Source organism: Carcharodon carcharias, chromosome 2, assembly GCF_017639515.1.
Source record: "Carcharodon carcharias isolate sCarCar2 chromosome 2, sCarCar2.pri, whole genome shotgun sequence".
Lineage (NCBI taxonomy): Eukaryota > Metazoa > Chordata > Chondrichthyes > Lamniformes > Lamnidae > Carcharodon > Carcharodon carcharias.
This window is the reverse complement of record NC_054468.1, coordinates 19,672,956-19,694,714: the sequence shown is the minus strand read 5'-3', so window position 1 is coordinate 19,694,714 and position 21,759 is coordinate 19,672,956. Positions and strand designations below refer to the sequence as shown.

The 21,759-nt window shown below is 41.6% G+C and overlaps 1 protein-coding gene across 2 annotated transcripts in view; it reads right to left on the bottom strand.

Moving 5' to 3' along the window:
• Positions 1–21,759, bottom strand: part of LOC121273079 (profilin-2-like) — a 42,622-nt gene that overhangs the window by 2,948 nt on the left and 17,915 nt on the right. The window lies entirely within an intron of this gene.

Genomic DNA, 21,759 nt, shown 5'->3' with positions numbered 1-21,759 from the left:
ATGGAGATGCTTTCTGCTAAACTAAATCTTCATTTCTTGAAGACAAAGCAACAAGCTGTTTAAGGCACCACAGCCATAAAAGGAAGGAAAGGAAAAGCTAAGAGTGGTAACATTTTAGAGGCTACAAACATGCTTCATTTATCAGGCCCAAGCTCTAGAATTCCTTGCCAAAATTTCTCCACGTCCTTGGTCACCTACCTGCGACCAAGCATTTGGTCATCTCTCCTTTATGTGGTTTAGTGTCAATTTTTGTCTGGTTACACCTCTGAAGCATCTTGGGACGTTTTCCTACATTAAAGGCTCCATACAAGGCAAGCTGTTCGTCTTCAACAAAAGTACTATCAAAAATCAGTAAATCTTTGTGGCTTCAGGATAACTTGGAGCTCTCCAGCTCAAGACAATGCTTCAAGTGAAAAGAGAAGTACACTTTTTGCCAAATACTCCATTTTATGAAGGATATAAAGATTTTAGACTTTAGAAGGATGACAATTTCTTACTACTCTTAAATAGGGATTGCCTGCCCTGGAGATTACTGAGGCTCTTAAGTGGCCAATTAATGGCACCTAGCTTCATTCCACCCACCAGTATTTTACCAGCAACAGGGGAGGCCCACACCATGTGGGCTTTAAATGGACAATGGGTTGGGGACCACCTCTGAGGGCCCCTGGGGCCCAATGGAGGCACCCGCCACCAGGTCATCCCTCCCGTTAACCCTGCCCCCGGCCTCCTGAACATAAATCACTGTTTCTTCATTTAATAGATATTTTTATTTAGCAAATGCAAATCCCAAAAGCCAAGTAATAAACTCAGCAAATAAGGCTAAGATGATTAGTCTGGCATTTAGACTGTAGAAGGAGAACCAGTGGATGTGGTGCATTTGGATTTTCAGAAAGCTTTAAATAAAGTCCCATATAAGAGGTTATTGTGCAAAATTAAAGCACATGGGATTGATGGTAATATATTGGCATGGATTGAGAATTCATTAGCAGACAGGAAACAGAGTAGGAATAAATGGGTCTTTTTTGCAGTGGTAGGCAGTGACTAGTGGGGTACCGCATGGTTCAGTGCTTGGGCCCCAGCTACTCACAATATGTGTATCAATGATTTGGATGAGGGAACCAAATGTGATGTTTCCAAGCTTGCTGACACGAAACTTGGTGGGAATGTGAGCAATGAGGAGGGTGTTCAGAGACTTCAAGGGGATTTAGACAGGTTGAATGAGTGGGCAAATACATGGCTGATGCAGTATAACATGGATAAATGTGAAGTTATCCACTTCAGATTATTAGTTAAATGGTGATAAGATTGGGAAAGGTTGATGCACAAAGGGATCTGGGTGTCCTTGTACACCAATCACAAAGCAAACATACAGATGCAGCAAGCAGTTAAGGCAGCAAATGGTATGTTGGCCTTCACTGAGAGAGGACTTGAGCACAGGAGCAAGGATGTCTTACTGCAGTTGCACAGGGTCTTGGTGAGACTACACCTAGCACAGTTTTGGTCTCCTTACTAAGAAAGGATATACTTGCCAAAGAGGGAGTGCAGTGAAGATTCACCAGATTGATTCCTGGGCTGGTAGGATTGTTGTACGTGGAGATAGGGCTGACTAGGCCTGTATTCACTGGAGTTTAGAAGAATATGGGGGGGGGATCTCATTGAAACCAAATTCTGATAGGAATGGACAGATTGGATGTAGGGATATTTCCTCTGACTGGGGGGGGTCTAGAACAAGGGGTCACAGTCTCAGGATACAGGGTAGACCATTTAGGACTGAGATGAGAAGAAACTTCTTCACTCAGAGGGTGGTGAACCTATGGAATTCTCTACCACAGAAGGCTGTGGAGGCCAAGTCACTGAATATATTTGAGGAAATAGATAAGATTTCTGGACTGTAAAGACATCAAGGGGTATGGGGAGAGCGCAGGAGTACAACGTTGAGATAGTGGATCAGCCATGGTCATATTGAATGGCAGGTCAGGCTCAAAGTGTCAAATGACCTACTCCTGCTCCTATTTTCTATGTTCACTTTGGTAAGATGCAACATTGTGTCTCTCCACAAATGCATAAGGGGCTCCAGCAGTGGAAGTTAGCTGCACAGAGGCTGAGACCTGTCCTGAACCTGTTTGGCAAGGACCACTCTTGCATTAAGTAGCTGCTGCGAGAAAATCCTAAATTTCCCCAACAGCTTTCTGAGGTACCTCATCCACATTGACCGAGGCAGCCCAAAGCAGCAGCTTCAAGGACTAATAGAGATGAGCAATAACTGCTGGTCTTTCTAGCTGCGCTCATCACAAATGAAAAAAACTTCCAAATCTATTATTTGAGGCAACTAATCTAGTCCCAAATAATCAAGTAAAATTTAATTTTTGGATTTCTGGAAGACAAGTAATAAAGTTCCTTGTGTGACTCTTAAGAAATTCTGTAGCTTTATTACAGAAATCTCTCTATATTGATCAACTACCAGCGAAAATGTGCCCATGGCAAACATTTAAGTAGTATCAATATAGATCTGACAAAACGGAATTCTATGGAACAGGGTGCCTAATGGTATTAAATTTACTGAAAAACGTCAGTAAATAACTAGATCGATGGATTACTTTGAGACTTAGGTTATCTGCAGACAAAGATATTGCAGATGGCTATTAATCTCAGGTATAGAACAATGTATGCTAAAGCAAGCATGTATTAAAAATACACTGAGATACAAAGATTCATTAAGCTTCAAAATGAGATTCAATGGCAAAGGCAGCTCTAGTGTACACCATGATGTTTTGCTTATTCCACCTAATTCAGAGGTTCAAAGACAAGTGGCCAGGATAATCCCAGGCTTTGAGACTTAGGTTAAGAAAAACTCAAGGAACTGTTACTGGAGGAAGAAAAATACACCTTAGGGGATGTGGTTCCAAGGAAGACCCTACTATTGGTGATATTTCATAATTCACAAGGCAGTTAGCAGCAAATAGGAACATAACCAAAACAAAAAAGCAACTAAAATACCAGGTGAATCATTAAGCATTCCTGTACCAGAACACAGCCGTCAAGAGTAGACCATTCGATGACCACTCCCATCCCCCAGGAACTTGTTCCACCATTGGATCATAGCAGCTATAATTAACTCCATCCACCAACTTTGGTATCATAACCCCAAATACCCACGTCTAACAATATCAACTGACCACCAGCCTCAGCATTTTTTGGTCGGTGGTTGGGATAAAAGGAGGGTAGGGGGTTAAAACAGTCGGAGGAGTGAAGAGTTCCAAATTTCCAGTGTGAAGTGCTTCCAGGCATCATCCTGAACAGTCTGGCTCTAATTTTAAGGTTGTGCTCCCTTATAATAAACTCCTCCAGAGAAAATAGCTTCTTACAGCTATCTGATTAAATCCTTTAGTCATCTCAAGTAACATCATCCTTAATTTTCTATACTGAGGAGATAAAAGCTTGTGCAACTTTTAATCCTTCTAGTCCTATCGTTCTGAAAATCTGCACTGCACCCCATCCAAGGCCCAGAATGAAATGCAGTATTCTAAATATCCTAACCAGAGGTTTATATCTAACTTCCACTTCAGGTGAGAGGTGATTTCTACACAACATCACCTCCATCTTATCTTCCTACTCATTATCTGCCAGGGAAAAAAAAAATAGGGGTTTTAAAATAGCTTGGATGCTTCTCTCCAAATCTTGAAAACAGATAGTTCAGAAAGCCGTGCTAAAGAGTGGCAACCACCAACCTGTAACGTACAGGTAGAGGTTAGCCACTCAGGAACCCCAGCTCCCCTTTTTTGAATGCTTGCAGTAAACGTACACACACCGCTCATGCCAGCAACTTATTCCAGAGGTGGCAGTTTCTTTGTGAGGTACAACCTAGCATCTATGATCCATATTTGCTCCATTCCACATGTTGCCTCTCAGCAAATCTAAAAACATTTCAGGTTCCACACATACAATGACAACACCAGCTCAACCTCACCATCCATCATCTGCAGGAAGGTTGCTTGGCTGACATCCAGTATTAGATAATTAGAGAAAATTTCTGCTCAAATATCAGGAAGACCCAGGGTTCTTATCTTCAACCACAAACTCTGGCCCCAATGAGATTCCATCCTCCTTGGCTACTGGCTTAGGCTGAACTGGATTTTTCGCAAGAAGTGTCCTATTAGGCTGAGCTTAACATCCAACCCCACAATCTAACCCCACCTCCATGGTGGCATCAGTCACAGTGCATCTGCTGTTGAAATCGTCATTCATGTGTTTTCTGTTATTTGCAGAATGGACTATTCCAATATGCTCTCTGGTCAGCCTTCCATCTTACCCTTCATAACCTTGATTTATCCAAATCTCCACTGCCCATATTCTAAATTTGCACCATGTCCCAGTCACCCATGACCTGAGCTCACTTACCTACAATAGCATCCAATCTGGCAACACTGCAATTATGAAATCCTAACTAGTGTTCATATCTACTTATTAACTCACACATGTCAAGCCCTCAAAAACTGTTTAAATATCACCTCATTCTTCTAAACTCAAAGTATAGGCCCAATCTTTTCTCAAGAAAACTCCTTCATCCCAGGAATCAACCTAGTGAACCTTCTCTAAACTGCGTCCTCCTTACCAAAACTGTACACAGTACTCTCAGTATGGTCTAACAAAAGCCCTACAAAATTGTGGCAAAATTTTCCCACTTAATACTCAATCCCCCTTGCAATAAAGGCCAATCCATTTGCTTTCCTGATCACTTGCTGTATATGCAAGCTAATTTCACATACAAGAACACCCAGGTCCCTCTAACCATGTAGCGTTCTGTACTCTCCGTCCAAGTAATATTTTGCTTTCCTATCCCTGCCAAAGTGGACAACCTCACATTTTCCCACATTATACTCCATCTGCCAATTTTTTGTCCACTCACAACCTACCTATATCCCTTGACCGATTCTGTTCAACTTGCTTTCCTACCTATCTTTGCACCGTTATTAAATTTGGATAGAATACTTTCCCTTCATCCAAGTCATTACCAGATTGTAAATAGTTGAGGCCCCAGCACTGATGCCCATGGCACTCCACTAGTTAAGTTTGCCAATCCAAAAATGTCCTATTTATCCTGTTTCCCATTAATTCACCCATCCTCTATCCATGCTAATGTATTACTCCTGACACCATGGGTCTTGTGAAGTAACCTTTTACATGGCCTTCTGGAAATGCAAATACACAAGACATAGGAGTAGATCACACAGTCCGTCGAGCCTGCTCCACCATTCAATACGACCATGGCTGATCTTGGGCTTCAACTCCATTTTTCTTACCTGCTTCCCATATCCCACGATTTTCTGCGAGACCAAAAATCTGCCTATCCTAACCTTAACTGTATTCAACAATGGAGCATCTACAACCTTCTGATGTAGAGAATTCCAAAGATTCACAATCCTTTGAATGCAGTAATTTCTCAACTCAGTCCTAAATGATTAGCCCACATTTAGACTCCCCAACCATCAGAAACAAATCTCGCAGCATCTACCCTATCAAACCCCTCAGAATTTTGTAAGGAGATTGCCTCTCATTCTTATAAACCCCAGGGAATAAGCCCAATTTACTCAGCCTATCATAGGACAACCTCCCTCATCACAGGGGTAAATCTATTGAGCCTTCGTTATAATGCCTCCAGTGCAAGTATATTCTAAATGTGGAGACCAAAACTGCAGAGTGTTCCAGATGTGGTCTCACCAAAATCCTGTACAACTGCAGCAAGGCTTCGCTATTCTAGTATTCCAATCCCTTTGCCAACCTCCAATCTAAATGGAACTGTTCCTGAGTCTAAGGAATTTTGCAAAATTATAGCCAGCACATCCACTATCTCTAGCTTTCTTAGAAAGTTAGGGTGTAGGCCATCAGGTGCCAGGGATTTGTCAAATTTTAGCCCAAGTTTTGCCAATACTTTTTCTCTACTGATATTAATTTCCTCACTATTTAGCCCCTAAACTACCGTCTATTTCTGGAATGAAACTGGCCTTCTGTGAAGACAGACAAAATGTTTGTTCAATGCCTCTATTTCCTCATTCCCCATGATAGATTCTCCTGTCTCTGCTTCTATGGGGCCAACGTTTGCTTCTATGGGGCCAACGTTTGCTTCTATGGGGCCAACGTTTGCTTCTATGGGGCCAACGTTTGCTTCTATGGGGCCAACGTTTGCTTCTATGGGGCCAACGTTTGCTTCTATGGGGCCAACGTTTGCTTCTATGGGGCCAACGTTTGCTTCTATGGGGCCAACGTTTGCTTCTATGGGGCCAACGTTTGCTTCTATGGGGCCAACGTTTGCTTCTATGGGGCCAACGTTTGCTTCTATGGGGCCAACGTTTGCTTCTATGGGGCCAACGTTTGCTTCTATGGGGCCAACGTTTGCTTCAGCTATACTCTTATATACTTGGTAAAAGCTCTTTTTTAGCTGTTTTTAATATTCCTGACTAGTTACTCCCATTCTAATTTTTCCCTTTTCATCAACTTTTTGGTGGCCTGCTGCTAGTTTTAACACACTTCCAATCCTCAGACTTACAATGTTGCAAAAAACAGTAGCAAGTCTCTTTTAATCTAATACTATCCTTAACTTCCTGAGTGAGCCACAGATGGGTCTGAATTTGTTTTTCAATGGAATGTATTTCTAAAGATTTAGAATTATTTCCTTAAAATGTTCACTGACTCCATACGTTTTGGTCTATTTACCCAATTAATCTTAGCTAGTTCTCCCCTCACGTCTATGTAATTGGCTTTAAGATTCTTGTTTGTCACTTCCAAACTTAACATGGAATTCAACAGTATTATGATCACTATTTCTCAGAGGATATTTTACCAGGACATTACTAATTAGCCCTGCTTCATTAAACAATACTAGATCAGTTCCACAAATATTTTGCTTGTATTCATGATAGAGGATACAAAAGACATTCCAGTAATAGCTACAAAATCAGGAGGTTGACAGGGGAAAGAAACTTGGTGAAATTGAAATCACTAGGGAAATGACACTGAGCAAATTGATGGAGCTACAGGATGATAAGTCTGCAAGTCCTGATAGACTACATCCTAGGGTCTTAAAAGAGGTGGCAAATGAGGCAGTCAATGCACTGGTGTTAATTTTCCAAAATTTGCTGGATTCTGGAAAGGTTCCATCAGATTGGAAAGTAGCAAATACAACCCCTCTATTCAAGAGAGGGAGGCAGCAAAAAGGAAACTATAGGCCAGTTAACTTGATGTCTGCCACGTGCAAGTTAATGGAATCAATCATTAAGGTCTGGGTACTTTGAAGAGTTCAAGGCAATTGGGAAGAGTCTGCATGGTTTTGTGAAAGGAAAATCATGTTTAACCATTTATTGGAGCTTTTTGAAGGAGTCCTAACATGCGCAGTGGATAAAGGGGAGCCTGTAGACATACTGTACTTGGATTTCCAGAAGGCATTTGATAAGGTGCCACATCAAAGGTTGGTACAGAAAATTAAAGCGCATATAGTAGGTAACACATACTATAGATAGAAGGTTGACTGGCTGGCAGAAAGCGGAGATTACGCATAAATGAGTCTTTTTCTGACTGGCAGGATGTGATGTGTGGTATCCCACAGGAGTCTGTACTGGGGCCTCAACTTTTTACGATTTGCATCAATGACTTAGATGAGGGGAGTGAAGACATGGTAGCTAAATTTGCAGATGACACAAAGATAGGTAGGAAAGTATGTTGTGAAGAGGACATAAGGAGGTTGCAGATGGATATAGATTGGTTGAGTGAGCAGGCAAAGATCTGGTAAATGGAGTTTAATGTGGGAAAATGTGAAATTGTTCACTTTAGCAAGAACAACAAAAAAAGCAGAGCACTACTTAAATGGAGAACAGCCGCATAATCCTGAGGTGTAGAGGGATCCAGGTTTTCTAGTACAAGTCACAAATATTTAGTATGCAGGTACAGCAAGTAATTAAGGTGGCTAATGGAATGCTATCCTTTATGACGAGAGGCATTGAACATAAAACTGAGGATGTTATACTTCAGTTATACAGGACACTGGTGAGACCGCATTCGAATGCTGCATGCAGTTTTGGTCTCCTTATTTAAGGAAAGACGTAAATGCATTGGGAGTTGGTTCAAAGGAGGTTTGCTAGATCAATATCTGGAACGAGTGGGCTGTCTTATGAGGAAAGGTCGGACAGACTGGACTTGTTTCCACTGGCATTTAGAAGAGTGAGAGGTGATCTGAATGAAGTATACAAGATCCTGAACAGCCTTGACAAGATGGACATCGAAAGGATGTTGCTTTTTGTGGGTGAGTCCAGAACTAGGGGGCATTGTTTTAAAATTAGGGGTTGCTCTTTTAAGACAGAGATGAGGAGAATTTTTTTCTGAGGTTTGTGCAACTTTGGAATTCCCTGCCTCAGAAGGTGGAGGCGGCAGGGTCATTGAATATTTTTAAAGGCAGAGATCAATCGATTCCCTTACCTAACAAGAATCTAAGGTTATCGAGGTTAGATAGGAATGTGGAAATCAAAACACAAGATGATCAGCCATGATCTTATTGAATGGCGGAGCAGGCCTAATGGTCTACTCCTGTACCTATTTTTTTTTTAGGTGCTTAAGTAATGTATTGCTCCACAAAATTGTCAACGAAAACATTCTACAAACTTATCTTCTAGACCACTCTTGCCAATTTGACTGTCCCAGTTTAAGATTAAAGTCCCCCACAATTATTTCATTGCCTTTGTTACAACCACCAATGATTTCTTCTTTAATGCTCTACCCAACAGCATAACCACTGTTAGGGGCCTATAAACTACTCCCACCAGTGTTTTCTGACTTTTGCTATTCCTAATTTCTACCCATACTGATTCTATTTCCATGATCTTCTGAGGCTAGATGCTTTCTTGCCATTGCCCTTATGTTATATTTTACGATCAGGGCCACCCCTCCTCCTTCGCCATTTGTCTTTCCTAAATATAGTGCAGCCCATACTTCATCTACTAGTTCCACTTTATTCACCCTGATTACATCCAAAGAACTCCATGCTTTCTGACTCCCCCCTTTCTTGGCTGGGGGTGTTGCATTTGCGGTTTTCCAATCCGCTGATACCTTTCCAAAATCTAGGAAATTTTGGAAGATTACAAACCAATGCATCCACTGCATCTGCAGCTACTTCTTTTAAGACCAGAGGATGCAGACCATCAAGTCCAGGGGATTCGACAGCCTATAGTCCCAATAGTATGCCTGATATATTTTACTTCAGTGTTAATGATAACCTTTTGCTCCCTGATTTTCTATTATTGGGGTGCTTTTAGTCTTCTGTGAAGACAGATAAAACAACTGAAGAGGGCACTCAATGGAGTGCATACCTCCACCACGCTATGTTAACTCATTAAAATAACGCAGCTCTTCCGAGACTTTTCCTTGCCTGGTTGACTAATATTTTTATTAAGAGCTTCCATCTCACTGAGGTGGCTTCAAGCCAATCCACACCCAACATCATACTCTGAAAACTCTGCTCACATTTTGACAGCTGTGACGAATTCCACAACATTCTTAAAAAAGTCAATCTGCCATCTCCAAATGTTAATAGATCCTTTTTAAATTCCAGAATCTGGGTCCGCATCTTCAGCAGAAATCAGTTCTATTTGGGCCATATTCTGTGTACCAAGTTTGCTGAAATCTGTCCATTAGTTTGAAAAATATTGTTTAGACAAAAATAGGAGCAAGAGTAGGCCATTTGGCATTTTGAGCCTGCTCCGCCATTTAGTAAAATTCTGGCCAATTTTCTACCTCAGCTCCATCTTCCCACACAATCATACCTCTAATTCCCTTGGCATCCAAAAGTCCATCAAAGCCTGTACTAAGTCAATTCAACTACTAAGTATCCATAGCTCTCTGGAGTAGGAAATTGCAAGGATTCACAACCCTGGGGAAGTTTCTCCTCATCTCAGTCCTCAATAGCTGACTCAAGGTCTGTGACCCCATGTTACAGATTCCCCAGCTAAGGGAAACATTTTCTCAGCATATACCCTCATGCCCCTCAATATGAAGCAATGCACTTTTTGTGCAAGGAATTCATAACCACTTCAGCCAAAATACTTACTCAATACTTTGTTTTTTGCAGAATATTCAACAGGCACAAATTTTCTTCCTAGAGAGGAGTACATATAGCATGCAGAATTTCTATTTAATTTTACTGTCAATTAACAGTAGATGGGTTTTCTGCACACACAATGACAATATTTAGGAGGAGTAAAAGGTGGCAAGCAAAACTGCATCACTTTAAGATCACAAAAGTTAAGAACGGCTTCAGGTCAGAGTAAAATTGCATATAACAATGCGGGGGAGATGGAGGTCAGGTCTGAATGAAGTGCCGGTGTTTTTTTTTAAAACAAAGCAGAGTGATTACCAATATCAGTTTCTATTTTAAGTTGCTGGCTTTCTTTCTCCAAGACTGTAGAAAGAAAATATGCACAAGACAAAACAAATTCCTATAATTTTAATGAAAGTAACATGGCTAGGAAATGCACTCCTCATCAAAATATACTAGATCTTCTATAAAGTTGCTCAAAGTAAACTGCAGCGTGTTCTGAGAGCATTAAATCACATTTACCGTTCCAATAACCAACTGACCTTACTAGACCTTTGTTTCCCATCATTAAGGTATTTTCAGGTGCTAGGGAGATTTATATAGCTATGCCTTTTTCTTGAAGGATGACCAAATCTTCTTTTAGATTTGCTCTTGGGATGAGCATCATGGGCTGTTATTGCCCATCCCTAATTGCCCCAGAGAAGGTGGTGGTGGTGTTGCCCCGAGTCAGCACATAAGGGGACCATTTGACCCATCAAGTCTTTGCCAGCTTTCTATATAGCAATCCAGTCAGCCCATTCCCTCATTCCCTCCCCATAGCCCTACAAGTTTATTTTCAAGTTTCATCTTTTGATATCATTGATGGTGGTCTTTGCTTCGACTACCCTTGCTGGCAGCAAGTTTCAGGTCATTACCACTCACTGCATAAAAAGGTTCCTGCTCACATTCCCCTGCATCACTTGCCCAAAAAGAAGTTTGTTCCCCTCCCACCCCCAGGCATTACACCATCATCTGATGAAAAAAAGCTTCTGTTGACATTATCTAAACCTGTCAATCTTGTACACCACTATCAAATCTCCTTCAACCTCCTTTGCTCCAAGAAACACAACCCTAGCTTCTCCAACCTAACCTTGCAGCTAAAATCCCTCAACCCTGGAACCAAACTGGTAAATCTCCACCACACTCCTTCCAAAGGTTTGGTGCCTAAAACTGGCACAATACTGTGCCCTAACCAAAGCTTTACTAAAAAGGTTCAGTAAAACTTCCCTGCTTTTATACTTACTGCTTCTATCATGAAGCCCAAGATCCCATATTGAGAATGTAATTAGCTAAGAATATGTGCTGCCGCTGCCACCTTCAAAGATCTATGCAAATCAACCCCCAGATTTTTCTGTCGCTGCACACTTTAAAATGATGCTATTAAGCCTTCTTGACCAGGGGAGTCCGTGTGGTGAGACATACGCACAATGCTTTCTTTCCCATGTAGTGGTTTGATACAACTTAGTGGCTTGCTAGGCTATTTCAAAAGCTCAGATAAAAGTCAACTGCATTGCTGGGAGCAGTCTGGAGTCACGCACAGACCTGAGTAGGCAAGGGATGACAGATTTCTTCTCCTGAACGACATTAGTAAACCGAATAGGTTTTTACAATAAACCGGTAGTTTCATGAATAATAAATCTGGAATAAAATGCTGGAGTCAATTAACTGATTTTAAATTCCCCCAGCTGCCATGGTAGGATTTGAACAATCTCCAGATCATGTATCTAGGCTTCTGAGTTACTACAATAACATTACCACTATGCTACTGTCGCGAGATGCAATACTGGAGAAGTTTACTGATCAAGGAAATGCAGTTTAGATATTTATAAACAAGCTTATTTGTCCATTTTTTCTTATAGCAAGTTATATGTGCTTCAAGAGGAAGATTGTACCTTATTTAGCTTACCACAATTTGATGCATTTTTCTATTACTAATTTGAAGCTTTGTAGCCTTAAAGCTACAAGTCTAAAATCAAATAAGTTCAAAGGTTCATTGTCATTAGGGAGCATGATCATTATCTTTGGCTTAATTTTGTGGGAAGACCAATTAAAAGGCTGTAGACATTTTGGCTCCTGCATTTCATTTTTTAACATTCAAAGTGAAGGATCGCCTCTTTTATGTTTTCTCTTGCTCCTCGACCAAGAATGACAAATTTTTATCAAGCGAATCAGACAGTTAAGTGAAATGAAAAATCATGTATGTAAAATACTGACATATCAGCAAACTGACATAATGGTCTCAGCAAATGAAATGATCTGTTTTACAAAGGAAGCCACTTGGATTTACTAGCACTTTGAATCTTGTGAAATACCTGCTTTATGTTTTATGCCTGTTATGCTAGACTGCACCTCTATCCCCTGGCCAACCTAAAATTAGGCAAACAGTTTATTGTTTGGTAAAGGAACTGGAGATTGGAAATGGTTAAATTTCAAACAGGAAGCACCCATTATTAAATGACCAATTTGAATTTTAAACTAGCTTTGCATTTAAAAATACCATATAAAAACCATGTTAGAAATGTAAAAAAAAATGTGCAAGAATATGTTGTTGCTCACATGTAAACTCCAGTCTTTTAATGAGCAGGTTGAATACATGATGCTTGGACAATATTGATGGTTAACTTCAATCACTTAGATTTGTGAGTAGGCTCTGTGGCTCAGCAGTTGGACAGGAGGATTTGCCCTACTTTGAATAAAACATGGACAAGATTGTCTGGTTGTACTGAAACAAGTTGGCTAGGGACTAAGCCAGTTCTGGAACACTGTGTTCATTACCTCTTGAATGTTAGTTGTGGTCTGTGTCTTTTAAGTTCACTGCTTTAAATCGGCAAATCTAGGCATGTATAGCCATATCATCTGCTGCTTGCATATTTCAGATTTCGTGTAAATAATTTAAAACTCAAATTATCTTAATATCTCAAGCATAACAGCTGACCCTACTTAACACCAAGTCACACACATATGTTCATGACGGCATTCATTGGGAGTGAATAGCCCCTGTGCCATCTTCACAGAGGAAACAATATTGTGGGGTGTGGACATTAATGACAGATTGAGGCACTGTGGGCCAACAGCACAAATATACAGCATTGCAATTTTTAGCTTCATGGCACAGCATCTCCTTTAAGCCACATGACCAACCTTGATTTAGTGAGGGTAGAAGAGCGCACTGAAGCAGCACTAGATGTACCCAAAAATGAACAAAATCTGGTGAGGCTCCAGCACAATTACATGCATGCTAAGCAAAAAGTAGCATGCTAAGCAGGTCAAAGCTCTACAGCCCTGCCACAACCATAAAAGGTAGTGAACAATTTAGTTACTAACTGGAGGAAGAGGCAGGCTTCATGAACATTCATCGCCAACAATAGCAAGGCCCAGAAGTGCATAAAAGCAACTTCAGCCACATGCATAAATTTTAACTTTCTCCTGAGATTTCCAGCATCATAGGTACCCATTTACTCAATTCACTCCATGAGACATTAATAACTCAAACTGGAAACAACGAAGGCTATGACCACAACTAACATTCAGGAGGTAGTGAACACCGTGTTCCAGAACTGGCTTAGTCCCTAGCCAACTTGTTTCAGTACAACCAGACAATCTTGTCCATGTTTTATTCAAAGTAGGGCAAATCCTCCTGTCCAACTGCTGAGCCACAGAGCCTACTCACAAATCTAAGTGCTTGAAGTTAACCATCAATATTGTCCAAGCATCATGTATTCAACCTGCTCATTAATGCTCAATTTGGGTTGCATCAGGTCCACTAAGCTTATTTCAGCCTTTTTGCTGGAAGTCAATCATTTCAGACTGAAGACACTGTTGCAGAAATTGTTTCAGGTCAGTGCTTTAACTGGCTGCAACTGCTCCACCAATGTCCTTCCCTCCATCACAAGGTTAATGTTAACTGCAATTTTCAGCTCCATTTGCAATTCCTCAAACAAAAACCCATGCCCACATGCAGCAAGGCCAGGACAGTCAACCAGTCTTTGGCTGATAAATGACAGTTGTATCATTCATATCACAAGTGGCATGCAGTGGCCACCTCCAAGAGTGCTTAATCATTCCCAGTCCCAATGATAATCCCTTCATCAAGACCCAACATCTTTGGGACCACTGCAAGCTAGCACCTGTGGGAGTGACCCTTGGCTGACTAGAGATTGCAACATTTAAAAAAGGTACAGAATATGCCAGTTTTGGATACATCCCAAAATGCTTCAGAACAGAGGCTGACCTCTGTTGTAAGATTTAACTGGACACAGTTCAGTTCAAAGCAGGGCAGCAGCTCAGTTGGGGCACAGAAAACTAATGAGGGAGGAATGTCAGCTCAGTGAAGCTATCAGCTCAGTGCAGCTAGAAATCCAGGATTGTGCCTGTAATTAGATGTTAGGGTTCAGCTTTGTAGGCCCAGTGGGACGTGGTCTCGGCGAGAGAAGCAGGGAAGTGAGCAGTTGTTGGGGCAATCCGAACTGGTGTCCTGCTGCCTGGCAACTCATTGTGGGTACAAGCAGCATGAGGGTTTTCAGGCTGAGTTGCTGTTGAGGGAAAACAGAAGCTAAATCCTTGAAGCTGAAATTTCTTGAGAGGAAGAGAGGTTGAAGATCTTTTATGCCTTGGTGATCACTGACATCTGAGTGGATCACAAAAAAATTCATGGAATGTTTTGGTTGTGGCTGCCATTTATTATATAGCCTGTGGTGTGTTCGACTGCCTTTTACTACATGTTTGCTTCTCGTTAATTCTATACGTTAGAATATAAAGGTAGATAAAATTGACTGTTTTAATGATTCTTATATGGTAAACATTCTTGTTTGTTTAAAAACAGTGGAATCTTGTGGATCTGTTTGCAATCTTGGTTATACTTGATCCAGATGTTCTACTGGCCACATAATCAAACCATCCATTTCCACCTCCATAACATCACCTTGTGTTAGCTATCTCCTCATTCATGCCTTTTTACCTCTAGATTTGAATGTTCAAATACATTCCGGACTGGTCTGCAACATTCTACCTTCTGCAAACTTATGATCCAAAACTCTGCAGCCATGTCTTAACTCACAGCAGATCCTGTTTTCCTATCACCACGCTCACTGACCTACAGTGGCTCAAGGTCAAGCAAAATCTTGATTTTAAAATTCTGTTTTCAAATCTCTCCATGGCCTCACTCCTATCTCTCATAACCTCAGCCCCGCAACCCTCTAGGATTACTGCACTTATCCAATTCTGGCATCAAGCATCCCTGATTTTAAATCACTCTACCATTAGTGAGTGTACCTTTAGCAGCCTAGGCTCCAAGCTCTGAAGACCTCACTTTCCTCTTTAAGGCACTCCTTAAAACCCAGCTTTTGGTCATCGAACTTAATATCGTCTTATGTGGCTTGGTGTCACTCCTCTTTTATAATGATCCTCTCAAGTACCTTGGGACTGTTTATTATGTTAAAGGCACTATGTAAATAGACATACAACTACACATTCAACAATTTAAGCCTACAAGACAATTTCTCAAACTCACTGAAATAATTAGATGCCTATAGCCTCTTTGAATATGTTTTTCATTCATGGGATGGGGGCAGCATTTATTGCCCATCCTTAATTGCTCTCGGGAAGGTGGTGAGGAGCTACCTTGTTGAACCACTGCAATCCACATGGCATAGGTGCACCCACAGTGCTGTTAGTGAGTTCCAGGATTTTGACCCAGCAACAATGAAGGAGCGGCAATATATTTCCAAGCTAGGATGGCGAGTGGCTTGGAGGGGAACTCCCATGTGTCTGCTATCCTTGTCCTTCTAGATGATAGTGGTTGTGGGTTTGGAAGGTGGTGCTGTCTAAGGACGCTTCATGAGTTTCTGTAGTGCATCTTGTATATGGCACACACTGCTGCCACTGTGCGTCGGTGGTGAAGAGTGTGAACATTTGTGGATGGGGTGCCAATCAGGCTGCTTACCCTGGATGATGTCAAGCTTGAGTGTTGTTGGAGCTGCACTCATCCAGGCAAGTGGAGAGTATTCCATCTTGCTCCTGACTTATGCCTTGTAGAGGGTGGACAGGCTTTTTGATAAGAGGGGGGGGGGGGGTCAGATCAGATGAATTACTCACTGCAGGATTCCTGACCTCTATTCTGCTCTTGTAGCCACAGTATTTATATGTCCAGTCCAGTTCAGTTCAGTTTCTGGTCAAAGGTAACTCCCAGGATGTTGATAGTGGGGTAAAGCTTTTATTACGAAGGTAATGCTTTTGAATGTCAAGGGTCAATAGTTAGTTTCTCTCTTATTGGACATGGTCATTGCCTGGCACTTTCATGGCATGAATGTTACTTGCCAGGTCAAGCCTGGATATTGTCCAGGTCTTGCTGCATTTGGACATGGGTTGCTTTAGTGTCTGAGAAGAATGGTGCTAAACATTATGTAATCATCAGCAAACATCCCCTCTTAACTTAATGATAGCAGGAAGGTCATTTATGAAGCAGCTGAAGATGATTGGGCAGAGAACACTACCCTGAAGAACTCCTGCAGTGAAGTCCTCAAACTAGGATAATTAACCTCCAACAACCACAACCATTTTCCTTTGTGCTAGGTATGACTTCAGCCAGGACAGTTTTCCCCAATTCACATTGACTCCAGTTTTGAACGGGCTCCTTGATGCCACACTCAAATGCTGTCTTGATGTTAAGGGCAGTTATTCTTAAAAGTTCAACACAAGAGTTATGTCCATGTTTGAACCAAGGCTGTGATGAGTTCAGGAGCTGAAGGCACTGGCAGAACCCAAAATGAGCAGGTTATTGCTAAGTAAATGCCACTTCATAGCACTGTTGATGACCCCTTCCATCACTCTTTGATGAGTGTGTGTGGACTGATGGGGCAGTAGTTGGCCAGATTGGATGTGCCCTGCTTTGTGTACAGGACGTATCTGGGCAATTTTCCACATTGCCTGGTAGATGCCAGTGTTGTAGCTGGAACAGCTTGGCTAGGGGTACAGCAAGTTCTGGAGCACAAGTCTTCAGTGGTATTGCTGAAATATTGTCAGGGCCCACAGCCATTTCTTGATCATCACATGGAGCAAACTGAATTGGCTGAAGACTGGCATCGGTGATGCTGGGTACCTCCAGAGAAAGCAGAGATGAATTGTCCATTCGGCACTTCTGGCTCAAGACTGTTGCAAATGCTTCAGCCTTATCTTTTGCATTGATGTGCTGAGCTCACCCATCATTGAGGATGGGAATTTTTGTGGAGCTGCCTCCTCCAATTAGTTGTTTGGTTGTCCACAACCATTCACGACTGGATGTGACAGGACTGCAGAGCTTGGATCTGATCTGTTGGTTGTAGAATCACTGAGCTCTATCACTTGTTGCTTACACTGTTTGGCACACAAGTGGTCCTGTATTATAACTTCAAGAGGACAGTTCATTTTTAGGTATGCCTGCTCCCAGTTTATTAAACCAGGGTTGATCCCCTGGCTTGGTGGTAATGGTAGATTGGGGGAAATAGCAGACCCTAAGGTTACAGATTGTGGTTGAGTACAATTGTGCAGCTGCTGATGGCCTACAGCACCTCACGGTTGCCCAGTCTTAAGTTGCTAGATCTGTTCAAAATCTATCCCATTTAGCACGGTGGTAGTGCCACACAACACTATGAAAGGTATCCTCAATGTGAAGATGGAACTTCGCCTTCACAAGGACTGGGCAGTGGTCACTCCTACCTATACCGTCATGGACAGATGCATCTGCAGTTGGTGAGGATGAGGTCAGTATGTTTCTCCCTCTTGTTGGTTCCTCACCACCTGTTGCAGACCCAGTACATCCTTTAGGACTCTGCCAGCTCAGTCTGTACTGATGCTACCAAGCCACGATTGGTGATGGACATTGAAGTCCTCCAACCAGGGTACATTCTGAGCCCTTGCCCCCCTCAGTGCTTCCTCCAAGTGGTGTTCAACATGAAGGAGCACTGATTCATCAACTGAGTGAGGGAGGGAGGTACCTAGTAATCAGCAAGAGGTTTCCTTGCGCATACTTGATCTGATGCCATGATACTTCATGGTGTCCAGAGGCGATGTTGAGGACTCCCAGGGCAACTCCCTCCCGACTGTATACCACTGTGCTGCCACATCTGCTGGGTCTGTCCTGCCAGTGGGACAGGACCAGGGATGGTGATGGGGATGTCTGCGACATTACCTGTAATGTATGATTCCGTGAGGATGACTATGTCTGAGAGACAAACTGTTGCTTGACTAGTCTGAGAGACAGCTCTCCCAATTTTGGCACCAGCCCCCAGATGTTAGTAAGGAGGACTTTGCAGGTCAGTAGGGTTGAGTTTGCCATTGTCATTTCTGGTGCCTAGGTCGAAGCCGGGTGGTCCGTTGGGTTTCGTTCCTTTTGTGACTTTGTAGCGGTTTGATACAACTGGGTGGCATGCTAGGCCAATTCAGAGGGTATTTAAGAGTTGACCACATTGCTGTAGGTCAGGAGTCACATGTAGGTCAGACCAGGTAAGGACAGAAGATTTCCTTCCCTATAGGATGTTAGTGAATAGAAATGTCAATTAATTAAAAACACAATTTATTCTAACTACTGCTATGAATTTTCTACTAACTCAAATTTTAGACTATCGGATGCATTTGAACAGCCAGTCATTGCTACACATTGATTTAGTGACAAGGATGACTCTGGGATGTTACAAAGACTCAGCCTCTTTTAATGAAAGATTAAGGACCGAAGATTTAAAAATTGCAAGTTATGGAAATTTGGAGTAATCAATGTGAATTGATTAATGTGAAATCGTTTCTGCATTTAAAAGCAAAACAAGCATTAAAAAATATTTAGGCTCAGCCAGAGAGGTTAGCATGCCTTAAATGAGAATGGAGAAATTTTCTCTGGCAGTGGTGAATATGAATTATGGACATACATATGTTGCTGATACTTGGAACTGGAACTGGGCCCGGACTCAGGATAGAGATTGAAGGTTTCAAGAAATGGCAGGAATAAAGATATAAAGTATTTTTTCCACTCATGGAATAGGTATCGATAATGGTTGCATTGATAGAGTGGGATGCCACTTGGTTTATCAGTAGAAACAAGTCAGTTATTTTCCTCAGAACATTGCATGGCTCAAGTAAGCTCCACAAAATGGAAGGGGAAGACAATTAAATGCCCCTACAGACTCAATACACACAAGACAAGGAGAGCAAGACATCATCCAGGAGAAGTGGGGATGTTCGCTGATGATTGCACAATGTTCAGCACCATTTGAGACTCCTCAGATACAAAAAAGCAGCCCATGTCCAAATGCAGCAACACCTGGACAATATCCAGGCTTGGCCTGACAAGTGGCAAGTAACACTCGTGCCACACAAGCATGAGGCAATGACCATCTCCAACAGGAGAGAATCCAACCATTGCCCCTTGATGTTCAATGGCATTACCATCACTGAATTCCCCACTATCAACATCCAGGGAGTTATCATTGACCAGGAACTGAACTATCCATATGAATGCTGTAACTCGCCTCCTGATTCCCCAAAGCCTGTCTACCATCTACAATGCACAAGTCAGGAGTGTGACGGAATACTCCTCACTTGCCTGGATGAGTGCAGCTCCCACAACATTCAAGAAGCTTGACACTATCCAGGACAAAGCAGCCCGCTTGATTGGCACCACATCCACAAACATTCATCCCCTCCACTACCGACGCACAGTAGCAGCAGTGCACCACCTACAAGATGCACTGCAGGAATTCACCAAAACTCCTTCGACAGCACCTTCCAAACCCACTACCACTATCACCTAGAAGTTCAAGGGCAGCAGACACACAGGAACATCACCAGCTGCGAGTTCCCCAAGTCACTCGCCATTCTGACTTGGAAATATATTGCTGCTCCCTCACTGTCGCTGGGTCAAAATCCTAGAACTCCCATCCTAACAGCACTGAGGGTATCCACACCATATAGACTGCAGCGGTTCAAGGTGGCAGCTCACCAGGGCAACTAGGGGTGGGCAATAAATGCTGGCCAAGCCAGCGGAGCCCACATCTCGTGAATGAATTTAAAAAAACAAGTCACACCAAGAGCTGGCACAAAAACCTTGAGCTGAAGCATGATAGGCACGAGGGTTCAAAATAGAAGACCACAATAACAGAGGGGTCTATGACAAATCGAGAGATAACATTTATATTATGCAATTATCAAATTTTATCCATGAAGTCAGCAGAGCACCAAATGTATTTGTTAAAGTGTGAAATAATGCTATATGGGCAATCTAAACCCCCAAGAGAACATAAATTCAGTTAAAAATTTTATTCTCACCCTCAGGAAGCAGAGGGGAAGGATGAGAATGAAGTTAAAAAAGTGGCAAGAGATTGAAAAGGAAAAAGTGTTCATTCAATTTTAAAATATTAGCAAATAACTGGACAAAGAAGAGAAACAAGAATCAGAAACCTACAGAACTAAAACTGAAATGAAACAAGAAGGTAGAGTGCAGTTACAGATTTGACATGTTAGCTGCTCAATTAATGGCAAATCCATTAGCGTATCGCCTATACATGTAAAATGGTGACATGCAAATAAAGTATATGGCATGTGTACCAAATTTAATGCATTACCTTTTTATTCCCTACTTTGCTATATTCTTAATCTTGAATATCTTTTTCTATTGTGTTTACTTGAACTCATTCAAGAACATCAAAAAGGGATCAGTGGTCTTTCAAATCAGAACACTATAAGTAATCAAACACATGCCAAGGAAGTCAGAGTGGAACTCTGATTTATGTAGCATTACCAATCTAGAGGAGCACCGGATTGAATTGTTGACTAAAGTTTGAGCTTTTTTTTTTGCTTAAAAAGAGAACCAGCACAAGCAGGATCCTTATTCCTGATCATTCTTCAGTAACTTACCTGCTTGGGCTGATAAGATCAAGACAAGGTACTAGGTGGGCCAAACTGCAGAATTGCAGGGGTGGAAGGGCAAGAAAAAGGGCCTGAAGAACATGAAGCGAATCAAGATTTTAAGCCTGGTTTAGGTATACCCATACAGTTATTTGTTGCACATAGTAATACACGAGAAAACTAGCCAGTTTGTGTAAACAATTTTGAATTTCTTGTCTGAGTAGATGAAATTAAATGATTTGAAAAAATTAAAAAAAGATTTCAGCAAGTTACCAAAATGCCATTTTTGCTACACAATGTATGGTAGCTGCACTTAGTACAAATTTTAAAAGGTAGGATATTAAAGACCGCAGTGTATGTCTGCTTTTTTTTCTACCAGCTCCAATCAAGTCAGACTGGAAAGATACAGAATTAAAAAGTTCATATCTGGGCAGTATATCAAGCTTGCCTGGAGATCCCCACTGTTTCAATGAGAATGTAAGTAGATAAACCCTGTCTTTAAAAAGTCAAATTTGGTGTTTAGAACTACACCTGTAAAAGCAGAATAGGCAAACCTGCAAGATTAGTTTTTCTTCCACATCCATCATTATCATCTATGCTCAAACACATATACAGTTGCTTGTTGAAATCTTACACTATCTTTGAAACCAAAAGCCAATTAAAAGCCCATTTAGCCTAAATTCTTCAGTTTATAAAAGGGGAAAAATAGTAGCAATTAGAACAAGCTCAACATCTGAACAGATGCACATACAAAAACATATTGGACTGCATTA